At 40.4% G+C, this 10,985-nt stretch overlaps 2 pseudogenes; both read right to left on the bottom strand.

Moving 5' to 3' along the window:
- Nucleotides 1–8,177: 8,177 nt before the first annotated feature.
- On the bottom strand, nucleotides 8,178–9,192 carry LOC143645791 (B-cell CLL/lymphoma 9 protein pseudogene; annotated as a pseudogene).
- Nucleotides 9,193–9,818: 626 nt separating this feature from the next.
- On the bottom strand, nucleotides 9,819–10,778 carry LOC143645790 (B-cell CLL/lymphoma 9 protein pseudogene; annotated as a pseudogene).
- Between the last annotated feature and the right edge of the window lie 207 nt (nucleotides 10,779–10,985).

Genomic DNA, 10,985 nt, shown 5'->3' with positions numbered 1-10,985 from the left:
ATAATGGAGTGGAGGAGAATGAATAAATTATCTTCATTTTGCTATGATTTCTAATGCTTTTTAGCATTGTTGGCCACCTGCAGAAAGCATGGGATTTTGTTTGTTTACGTTAAGCAACTGCTCTTACCTTAAAGTAGAGGAAAATTTGGGAAGTTTCCCCTTTCCCTTTGGGATGTTGGCAAGTACTACATCTTTTCTACCATGTAGTAGGAACTCCCCACTAACTCTGCTTTTTAGAGATCAGTGTGTTTTCTGAGGAGTGGCCAATGTTCTCCGTACCTGTTTAGGGTTATAAACCATTTGACTGATATTCAAAGAGAACCCCCAGGGTATTCTTCCTTGAAGAAAATAGATCTATAAGTGGGATGGTCTAAGAGGAAGGGACAGGGAAGAAAGCTTCTCCTGGAGGGCCTGGGGTAGGGACAGAGTCAGGGGACATGTCCAATGTGAATGGATGGAAGAGACTCCAACAAGACATTCTACTCTTGCTAAAGAACAAATGACAAGGAAACAATGAGAGTATCCTGCTGGAATGCTTTCATGAGAGCATATGAAACCCTGAAATACCAGACCCAAAGAGAAGAACTGCCAAATCCTTGAGAAAACCACAACTATACAACTCCTACAATTTTCAGCAAGGCCCCCTGAAAATGATTAAATGCACCCACTTAAATGAATAAGCTCCTTATCTTATGGTCTTATGGTCCTTAATTGTCATCCCATTACTTGGAAATCAAACATGTATCCAGGTAGTGACCCAATTAAAACTGGGAAGGAAAAATTGAATTATTATCTGGTTTATCTTTAGTGAGTGAGCAATGAAACAACTGCTAGGCATATACTGCATACTTCATGTCTTGGATCAGCACAGGAGTGCTGCCAAATGTCAGATTAAATATTCCACAGTTGAAATGTTTGCATAACTTTTCAGTGGCTACCATCTAAAGAAAGAAAAACAGTGATGGGCCTTTAAAAAAATATTCCCTTAACTTGACATGCTCACAGTGTACTGCCAGCAATTGCTCTCAGCTTGGAAGGTGAGACCATGCATATCTTGTCCACAGAGCTTCAGTGCCAGCTGGCAAGTACAGAGCTGTGTTTCCATTCACTCCGGGAGCGTGAAGTCCCACTGTGCGCCGTGAAGGCCACAGCTGCACTGCTATATTGTTTAACCCATGTCTGCTTTGGCAGAGAAGAAAGTCATTTTAAGAAGGAATTTCCTGGTTCTTGAAGTGTCTGTCATGTTTCAACAACGGGGTTGCAGTCACTGCATGTGTTTCCAGTTTGGGTTGGCTCTATGGGTCTGCTGAGGAAACTGGAGATAGGTTCTTTATTGAAACAAAATAATAAGTCTGAACAAATCAGCTTTATTGTCATTGGCTCTGGTGAGGTTTGGAGTCATTGCAGCTTTATATTTCTAAAAAGATTGCTCAAGAGGTGATGTACTTCAATCCCAGGTTAAATGAGGGAAAGGAGAGAACTGACTGGTTTTGGGTACCTCCATCAGGTCAGGTGCTTTACGTGCATGCTCTTAATTACTTTCCACCACAATCCAATGGGGTAGTTGTTCCTTGATTCCTTTCACTGATGAGGAAATGAGGCGCTAAGAGGGTCCTTCACTTGCCCAAAATCTCATACTTGGGATAAAAACCTGGGTTCTGAAGTCCAACTGCTTTGTTTCATCCCAGATTAGCTTATTATTCTCTGTGACCTTGGGTAAGTCACTTCATCACTCTGCTTCAATTTCCTCATCTGCAAATTGGGGATGGTGATAGGAATCCTCAATAATCCTTAGTAACCAAATAACATGTGTAGGTTAATCAGTACTCTAACTGGTCAATAAATTTAGCCGTCATTGTGTTACAACACCAAGATTAGACATAGCTCAGCTGCTTTCTAGAGCTAATGCTAATGCTACCTCCCAGCTTTCGAGATCAGTGCCGCTCCTCACCACAAGATTTAGACCAACATTGATAGTCAAGAGACTCAAAGTAGAAGGTGATTTAACACCCTCATTTAAAAGTTATGTTCCCTCTTCAAGCAAATGAAGCCTGGAGCTCTGGGTATAGCTCACAGTCAATTCTCACAAAAAATCTCCATAGTGATCATTATTTCCATTTCATAGTTAACAAAACTATGGTTCTGAAAACCTAAGCAATAAATTCCCAAGGGCAGATACCTAGTAAGCAATTGAAATGAGACTTGACCCTTTGTCTACTTGATTCTAAAGTACAGGTTCTTAATCACAATCTACTCTCTTTGAAAATGGTAATAATGACCTGAAGTGGAGAAGGGATGACTAATAAATGTCCATTCATTATGTATTTTGGAAACTAAAATGTGATTATTTATGGCTTTTGAGAACAGGAAAAGAATTATAAACATGCACTTATAAACAAGAATGTATGAAATATGGTCTAAGCAAAGGAAAAGTGAAAATATAAAATACTACATCCTATACAGTGGCTTTATATTAGTCTCTGTCAGGAACGTTACTGTCACTGTGCATGTCTCTGAATTCGTATCATTATTACCCTTTTGCTGGAAATAATCACTCTGATTTCCCCGAGTCCCTTGGTGGAATCTCTTCTGTGATTAACATTCCTTCCTCAAGACCTTTGAAGTTGCTGCTCCCTTCTTCCAAATACCTGTTCAGTTTATTCACCCACTTCATGCAAGTGTCTTCTCCAATGTCCTCTCATCGGATAGACCCTCCCTGACTGGGTCTTTTTCTCACTAGACTTTAGGAACTAACTGCCCCTCTTCAATCATTGTTCATTGTTGTACTTCATTTATTTTTCAGAGCACATCCTACCACCAGACATATTACTTAATAGGTATTTGTATAATGACTACTTCCCTGACTCAGATAAAAGCTCTATAAGAACAGACACCTTTTTTTTATTGCTGTCTCCCCAAAATCTAGGCCAGAACCTGGCACACAGTAGAGGCTTGATACATATTTATTTATTTATTGGATGAATAAATGATTATGGCCCTTTCTTTTTTCTATACACAAGTATTACCTCCCTTAGAAGCTATGCACTTTTTGAAGGCAAGATCTGTGCTTCTCCAGATCCCAGCACAGTAATTGAAATTTGTTTGGTGACTGATAGTTGCCAGAGATTTTACTCAGAATGTCTCATTTCAAGTGACATAACTCCATGAAAACAGCATGGTATTTCATTCCCATCTTACAGATGAGATACTATAATTTTCAGTAAAAAATTAAATCATCTTTCCAAGGTCAGAGATAATGGAGAAGTCAGGCCTCAAGCCCAGTTCTTCTTGCTGTAAATCCAGGACTCTCTCTATTAGGAACCACACCTCTTCCTGCGTTGGGACCCAAAATGACTATTGAATCAGTAACCAATGGATGGATTCCAAAGCAGGACTCTCCTTGTTTACGAAGAGCGGTACAGCAGAGGCAGACTCTTCAGGAACAGAAAAAGCCTTTCATATTGTCAACATGAAAGTAGTTTTCTTCTTTCATGTTTGTGATGGTTTGAAGCTATATGTACCCCAAAAACATGTTCTTAAATCCAGTCCATTCCTGGGTTGTGACTCTATTGTAAGTAGGACCTTTTGATGAGGGCTTTTCAGTTAAAGTGCGGCCCACCTTAACCAGGATGGGACTTAATCCTCTTACTGGAGTCCTTTATAAACAAAATGAATACAGAGAGAGAGAAAGAAACAGAAGCAAGAAGCTGAAATCAATGAAACCCAGAGGAGAAGGGAGAGACCAGCAAAATGTGACATAGGAGCCAAGGATCACCAACAGCCAGTTTTGGGAAAGAAATCACTGCCTTAATGATGCCTGGATTGGGACATTTTCTCAGTCCCAAACTGTAAGCTAAGAAATTCCAATCGTTTAAGCCAAACTATTTCATGATATGTGCTTTAAGCAGGCCAGGAAACTGAGACACGGCTTTTTAACATTTTTTTCTTTACATTATTATTCTTTTATTAAACATAGCTTTTAAAGTACACTTGTACTAAGCATTTTGTCTTCACACTGTTATTTCCTCCCCCTTTATGTTGAAGGAGTGGTCCCTCTATGAGAAAGAATAACTTCAAAGGGCCACACAGCAACTAAAGTGAGAAGCAGAACTTGAACTCAGACCAGGTTCTCTCCTCCTCTCTCTCTCTCTCTTTCTCTGTGTGTGTGTGTGTGTGTGTGTGTGTTTGTGTGTCTGTCTGTCTGTCTCTGTATCTCTCTTTTTACCCACAAGGGAGTCCAGTTCTTAAAATGGCCATTGACCAAGCATTAAATGCCCTTCTGTTTGGCCTACTTGTTTCAGTGGGCAAGGGTCAGAATTATATCCCTTATCCTACAGAAGTTAAATACACAAACCTCTGAAAATTTAAAACCTTGGCTAGTCATTCTTCTTTCCTAAATAAAAAATATGATTTTTAAATGTACGCATTTGTATATATATGTGTGTATGTGTTTAAGTCCTTCAAGGATGTGTATTTTCCCTGATTCAGTGAATACTTTAATCCCCAAATATTTATGTAATCTGTCATTAAGCCACAGAATTTTTGGAAACCTTCATGCAAAATCAACCGAGATTCCAACCTTAATGAGATTTATGCACCACTAATCTTTGTATCTATTTTTAACAGACATATCTTATTTATTCTCAAGACAGAACATGTCACCATAACATGTCAGGCAACAAATTCTAAATCCTCATAGATCAGAGTATAAGACAGAGTAGAGAGCTAGATCTCAACCCAGAAACCGTTTTGTCCTTTATTTTGGAGTTGGACTAGAATTGGAAGTCAGAACTGGATAATTTAGACAGTATGTAGACTAATTCAAATGAAAAGCTGTATTTTAACTTGCATGTCTGTCAATGCGTGATTGCATTTCATCATTTGTACTCCCAGTCTCTGTTCTACCCCATGCCTGGCCAAAGCAAATCAAAACAAACCAAAAATCTGCTTTATTTGATAAAATAATAAATGTTGACCATTCTTAACTTCACATAATAATCCCATTTCTCCTGGTACCACTATAATGAAAAATTCGTATGTACCTGGTATAGCACATAAGGCACTTCAGAAGAATCACTCTGGAAGGCATGGTGCTCTTGATGCCAATAATACTGCCAGTCTTTGTTACTTTTCTTTACTGATGGAGTTATCTTTTGATGTTGGCTTAGGAAGAGAGGTGGAAATGCTGGATGGACAAAATGAGCAGATATCTGTCACGGTTTATGCATCTACAATACGGGGGTTGGACTGATTAAGAGAACGCAGAGGACTAGCTAAACTCTAACATCCTCTGATTATCTGATTCTCTGCATTTGTAATCCACTGTTCTGCCAAACCTAATCATATTTTCTCTTTTCTCAGAAATTCAGACCACTTTATACGGAGCTGTCTTTTTAATATGATTTACCTATGTGAGAAATTAAAAAGAAAATTTTAACGTGCAAAGCAGTGAATTGAAATCAATTCACAGCAAATCAGTGTTAGAACAATAATTTTGTTGTTTCCTTCTTTGGTTGCTTATTCTGAGCTCATAATCCACATATTCCATCACACAGACCATTAGCTCTTCATCCTACTCCTAACTGGTTTCAGAATTGTTGAGGTGAGAGCTAGAGCAACAAAGAAAATTGAGGTGCACAGCAATGCTAGTAAACACCGAGTTCCTGGGAAAACAATGTTTCCAACTTTATCATGTATGAAAAAGCTTATTATTTAAAGTATTGATATGGCAAAGTGTCCTTTATTTTAGCAGATAATCACTGCCAGCTCTTCTATTTGGTAAATTGAAATTTTCTTAAGCTGTATTTATTTAAAGTAGAATGCAGCTGTGCAGCTCCAGAGAGTGGTGAAGTTTCCGGTGTTTGGTCTGTGGCTTGTGGTTGGCGCCTACAGCAATAATGCTATGGGGTTTCTCATTAGCATTGCATTTGGAAGCTAAGAATGCTGGAAACAACATTACTGTCGGTGGCGGTTTGAAAGGATTTATGTACCCTAGAAAAGCCATGTTTTAATCCCAATCCAATCTTGTAGGAGCAACGTTTCTTTCAAACCCTATTCAGCACTGCATATTGGAAAACTGATTGGATTATCTCCATGGAGATGTGACTCCGCCCATTCCAGGTGGATCTTCATTAGTTTACTAGACTCCTTTAAAAGAAGAAGCATTTTGGAGAGAGAGACGGGGCCACAAGAGAGCCATGAGAACCACGAGACCCACGTAAACAGAGACGTTTGGAGATGAAGAAGGAAAATGCCCCAGGGGAGCTTCGTGAAACAAGAAGCCTGGAGAGAAAACTAGCAGACGTCACCATGTTTGCCATGTGCCTTTCCAGTTGAACTTCATCAGCCTTTCTTGAGGGAAGGTAACCTCTTGTTGGTGGCTTCATTTGGACATTTCACTAGCCTTGCTTTAATTTAGACATTTTCAGTTTTAGAACTATAACTAACAACTTAATAAATTCCCCTTTTTAAAAGCCATTTCTTTACTGGTATACTGTATTCTGGCAGCTAGCAAACTAGAGCACTGTCTTAAAAGCACCCCCTTACTGCACATACAAGTCTATAGCTATTTCCAGCATTCTATCATTGAGGTACCTAAGCAAATTTACTAGAAATCATTTTCAAAGGGAAGAGTCTTCATAAGATCATTCTTGAGTGTAAATAATTATACTGTGAAGAAATAGTCACTTAAAAAAGGATGGTTGCAGAAAAGTAAATTTAGGCATTCATCTCAGACTGTTTTCTGAAATACAGACACAGAGATCTCTTTTCTCTTTTCTTTGCGCTTCCTGGTTTCTAAACCCTCATATAATTGAGCAGGGGCTGGCTGATAAAAGCTGCTTTGAGTAAGAGACTAATTTGGGAGTGCCACAAAAAAGTTATAATGTCACAGACTCTGATAAAACTTTAAACTCCAACTTTTCCCGAGAGACAATGCAAGGAAGATTTTTCTTAAAATTCCTCGATTCTACAGCTTTAAGAGGTACAACCCAAGCCATCAACACTACTTTTCATTATATCTGACATGGGAGCTTTCTGAGCCAGCGATGAATCTTAGTAAACCTTGGCCTTGGTATACTGCTAAAAAATAAACTTTGCAAACACTCCCACCTTTCTTAGGGGCATTGTCTTTTTACCCTCACCAACTTGCAATCACGAACAAACCTCTCCATCATCTGTTGCTTAATTTCTCTGAAGCCATACATAGCCTAGGGTTATGTGCTCCTTGAGTCTATTTTTCTAACTTCATAAATTGAGCATCATGCCTCAACTCGTGAGCCTTGTTTTAATTGCTCCTTTCCACCATTCCCCAAATTCAGGGTTAATTTAAAGTGGTTAGAAAAAAGAATTTTATGTACCTGCCTAATATTCAATGAGTTCTGTTTGCAAAGCACTGTGAGGAGGGTTCAAAGTCGAATCAGACACAGATATAACTCTGATGCAGTTTCAATTTATAAGAAAATAAAGATAAGAACCAAACTAATAGTAAGAAAAGAATAGAAAAAAGTGTTAATTACCAGTAGACAGTTTTAAGGAAATAGCATTTGTTCTTGGGAAGATCAGGAAGAGTCTCATGGAACTCATTTTTGGATTGAGGCTTCAAGTGTGTGTGTGTGTGTGTGTGTGTGTGTGTGTGTGTGTGTATTATTTTAAACTTTCGTAAGAACTATATATTTTATATTTCTGACATCACAGGCCTAGCAGCAAATAGAGTTGCACCGAATTTAATCGCTGTTTCAAAGAATGTTGTATGTGTGGGAGGAGACAGAAAGGAAAGTAAGCATAAAATTAAAAACAAAAGTTAAAAACAACCCTGGATAACTCTTAGCATCTGCTTCAATCCCACATTACTAAAATTCACCTGGAAATTCTTAATAAAAGAAGAACAGAAAATATAGAGGCAGAAAAAGGCATATTGGTCAAGAAGAAGACAAAGCAGAGGGAAAAAACACAGGCTTGACCACTCCCTCCTGAAATCAAGAAGATGTTCAGAAAGGACAGTCAGGTTTTTCTGGATTTATTTCCCCAAAATTATACCACATATTGCAGCTGCCAAAGACAAAAAGAGAGGAAGGAAGCAGAGAAAACGCACAGAGAAAATGGGCAAAATGAGGAACAGCCAGAGAAACACATGAAAATGGCTTTGAATATATAAAGAAGACATTGCTGAAGAGTACTTAAATAGAGAAACAAATGTCCTGAGCTTCACTATTTTTAAAAAAGAGAAATTTCCTCTCCGTCCTACCCCTTACTGAACTTAGTTCCTTTTTAGGGATGGGGGTGGGGAACTTTACATGGATACAATGATCTTGCTGGAGAAAGGCCAGAGATCTCATTGAGTTGGGAGCAGGGGTGGATGGAGCCGAACCTGGACCTCCCATGCCAGGTAATGCCAGTCCCATTCTGGGAGCTTGTTCGTGCACCACGGCCTGCACGTGTGATAATCCAGGACCAGGATCTGGGCTGTTTATGGTCTGGATGTCCCCTCAAGGAAAATATTGCAATGTCTGGTTGGGCTTCTCAGATGAAATATTGTGGGACAGATCAAACTCAGCTATGAACTCCTGCAGACCTGAGTCCGTAAATACTGAAGGTGTGCTGTTTTCTAGGACAGTACAGGAGTCAGGTACCCCTAGACCTCCAGTTTTGCAAAGTGCTGCATCTGCTGAATTTGGGGGAAGTTTGCTGTGATGGTCAAGGGGACCTTCCCCTGGGAAACTTGTGTCTCCTGGAAAACTGCAAGGAACTCACTGGGGCCATGGTTAAGAAATGGAACTTGCTGTGGAAGTAATTACTATATTGGAGGGAATCCCGAGGAAACCCCTCCTTCCAAGAATTATGATGAGTGGCTTCTGGGGCCCATGCTTCATCACAGGACAATGTCTCATCAAATCAGATTAGGATCCCATGAGGAAATGCTTTGGGTCTCATGGCACTCATAAAGGGCATTTGGTTGGTGTGAGAAAGTGGCTGGGTCACTCCCATTTTGTTGAGGGTTGGCATTGGAATAGCAGAGTTTGGATTAGAATGGGAGGATTTTATGTACTAATGCTCATCCTAGCTTGTTTTCTATTGATGCCAAGTTGGGAGAAGAAGCTGGAGGGGAGTCATCATTTGAGCTGTAATAATCTTGAAGTCATCATGGTATAATCGGGTAGAACTGGACATAGTAAACATGGACATTGAAGACATCTTCCTTCATAATATTAGAACCATCTAAAACTCAAGTTCACAGCCAGAGCCCATCTATGGAGAACTTCTTTTGGAAAGTCACTCTTGGAAGGAGTCAGAGGACTCTCAACTGGTATTAAGGGAAAATGCAATAATTCACTAAACTGATTCCTAGTAATCTCCATGCCTGATCTCATGTTTGTCATGCTCATACCATGTGGGACACCTTGCTGTTTCACTGAAAGCTGAAAGTTGAAACACTTTGCAGGCAATCTTTTGGGGATTCGGGAAGTGGTCCCCTCATCTAAGACCACTGAAGATCTCTTGGCCAGGTGGGGAGTTTCAATCTTCTGGAATTTTTGGCACATCATCAGGCCAATCAGCTCCAGAAAGAGATGCCCTGGATGCAGGATTGGGGACATTTGACCCTTCCATTACAGAGCTTGCCTTTTCCTACAAATATGGGAGTCCCACCTGGCTCCTTGAAATGTTTGGGAAAGAGAGCTATACTCCCAGGAGCAGAGAGTTGATACAATCATATTATCAGAAACTGGTTGTGCATGCCCAGGTTCCCAGCCTTCACTAAAGGTCATCAGATACAGAATGAGAGGTCCTAGGACCACTTCTCGAGGTCTACACTGGTAAAATTACAAATCTTGGAGAGATACTGCTATACTACTTCTTGTCCCTGATCCCTTCTCTTCACAAAGCTCCTACTGCAGTTTAGCCTAAGCTAGATGCTTAGGAATCACATGAATCAGGTGGTCAGGTCCTACAGGACCAGACAAGGAGTTCATAGGAGGTGGGACCATATCATCTGCAGAAAGGGGCACATTTTTATGTCCAGGAGGGGCAAATGGAGAGGGTATATCTACCTGGGGTCCAAGTGTCTTACCTACGCTTTGGGTGTGAACCACCATGCCCTATACTGGCCTTTCTGGTTTATTCTGAGGTCTGTCTAATACCCTGGTTTTCTATTGGGTCCTCCACTTTCTGATCCTTTGACTTTTTTATCCTCAAGGAAAAGCACACTGTGGATGCCTCTGAGATTTTGTGAGGAGCACACCTGATGTTCTAGCTGCTCTGGAGACAGTAGTCTATCAGTGTTCTCTCCCAGGGTGGTGGGATCTCCACTGGACACTAATGGAGGCAGGGGACAAGGGGAAGGAAACATTGGGATGTACTGTAGAACTACTACTTCCCTAGGAGACAGGGGTCACTGCTTGGCTGTTAGGCATCATATTTGGCTCAGGACAATCTGGGGGCAGTGGAACAGAGCTGGCAGGGCTGTTTACAAAAGGAACCAGTTTGTTTTCTACCCCAGGACAATTCCAGGTTAGAGGACACAAGGGAACAGAAGGTTTGGATGCTGGTGCAAGAATGCATACAATTGGCCTCAGCTGAGTAATTAGGAAGAATTCTGGATCCAGTTGACTACAGCTGTGGCCTGTGTGAAAGAGGTTTCAGATCATTCCAAAGTCAGATACCTCTGTCTTCAGAGTGGCTGTGCTTCTCTCTGTCTTGTAGTTAGGGATATTCTGACTGTGAAAAGAGATGATGGGTTCAATCTTGCCCTTTAAAACATCTTGTGCAGCTTGAAGACACATAAGCCATCTTGGCTTCTGAATAGGTGTGGATGCTGGGGCTGTGTCTAGCCATGGGAAGGAGTGAAAGACTTGCAGCTCTAGAATCAGATGTAGTCATCAAGTATATAATATGTTGGAACTGTTGGGACTTCGTGTGATCAGTAGAATTACATTATTTCAGACCAACATCTCTCTGAGCAAAGGAATCAGCAGAAATACTTTGATCCT

Source organism: Tamandua tetradactyla, chromosome 9, assembly GCF_023851605.1.
Source record: "Tamandua tetradactyla isolate mTamTet1 chromosome 9, mTamTet1.pri, whole genome shotgun sequence".
Taxonomy (NCBI): Eukaryota; Metazoa; Chordata; class Mammalia; order Pilosa; family Myrmecophagidae; genus Tamandua; species Tamandua tetradactyla.
This window is presented reverse-complemented; position numbering and strand designations above follow the sequence as displayed.